The following is a 1,577-nucleotide window of genomic DNA, read 5'->3' as shown; positions in this document are numbered from 1 at the left end:
ATCAGTTACTGTTTTAGCTTCTTCTTTCATGGCAGATTCACTGCTTAGGTACATATGCTGATTTCTGGCAACTGTATCAATAAGTTCTTGAGCTTCTTTAATTGTTTTTCTCATATGTATAGATCCACCAGCTGAGTGGTCTAGAGAAATCTGAGCTTTTTCTGTAAGCCCATAGTAGAAGATGTCTAGCTGGACCCACTCTGAAAACATGTCAAAGGGGCATTTTCTTAGCATCTTTCTGTATCTCTCCCAGGCATCATAAAGGGATTCATTATATCCTTGTTTGAAGCCTTGGATGTTTAGCCTTAGCTGTGTCATCCGTTTTGGAGGGAAATAGTGATTCAGGAATTTTTCTGACAGCTGTTTCCATGTTTTTATGCTGTTCTTAGGTTGGTTATTTAACCACCTCTTAGCTTGATCTTTTACAGCAAATGGGAACAGTAATAATCTGTAGACATCCTGATCTACTTCCTTATCATGTACTGTATCAGCAATTTGCAAAAATTGTGCCAGAAATTCTGTAGGTTCTTCATGTGGAAGACCAGAGTACTGGCAGTTTTGCTGCACCATGATAATGAGCTGAGGATTCAGCTCGAAGTTACTAACTCCAATGGAGGGTATGCAGATACTACTCCCATATGAAGCAGTAGTGGGGTTAGCATATGACCCCAGAGTCCTCCTGGACTGATCATTCCCATTTAATTCCATAATGGAATAAAAGAGATGATATGTATGTCGCTATTATTTATTTTATAGTAGTGGAATAAATAAAAATGGAATATATAAAAAGAAGTTCAAAATAATTTTTTTTTGAGTATTTTTTCGAAAAAAATTGAAATTAAAATCTGAAATTTATATAAAAATTTCGAAAAAGTGGTTCAAAATTTGTTAGAAAATAAAAAATTTTTTTGAATTTTGAATTTTATGATGAAAGAGAAAAACACACAAAAGACACAAGACTTAAAATTATTATCCTGTTCCGCTTGGCGGAGTTTTTGAGGATAAGGCATTTTGGCTTTGTATTCCTCAACCTTAGTTGCTGCAGGTTTACTACCTACAGAAGTGGGTTGGGAAGCCTTTTTAGAAGGGTTGTTATCAGCACTTGTATGTGACTGATCACTCACTGGCATTTGAATGCCAGGGGTGGAAGCTGGAGTGGCGTTAGACGCCACTTCCTTGTTGGTTACTGGCGTTTGAACGCCAGAACCATGTTCCCTTTGGGCATTCAACGCCGGGTTCATGCTTGTTTCTGGCGTTGAACGCCAGGAATGAGCATGGTCTGGGCGTTCAGTGCCAGTATCATTCCTCTCTGGGCTCTGATTGTCCTCAGAGGGATTTTGAGTAGACATCTGTTCATTTCTTGGCTTTCTGTTGTCTTGAAGTGAGGTATTTAATGTTTTCCCACTTCTTAATTGAACTGCTTGGCATTCTTCTGCTATTTGTTTTGACAGTTGCTTTTCTGTATGCTTTAATTGCACTTCTATGTTTCTGTTAGCCATTCTTGTTTCCTGTAATATTTCCTTGAACTCGGCTAGCTGCTGAGTTAGAAAGTCCAATTGTTGATTAATTTCATTAGC

The sequence above is a fragment of the Arachis duranensis genome, chromosome 2 (genome assembly GCF_000817695.3).
Source record: "Arachis duranensis cultivar V14167 chromosome 2, aradu.V14167.gnm2.J7QH, whole genome shotgun sequence".
NCBI classification, from domain to species: domain Eukaryota; kingdom Viridiplantae; phylum Streptophyta; class Magnoliopsida; order Fabales; family Fabaceae; genus Arachis; species Arachis duranensis.
The sequence above is the reverse complement of the archived record's forward strand: the minus strand, read 5'-3'. Positions refer to the sequence as shown.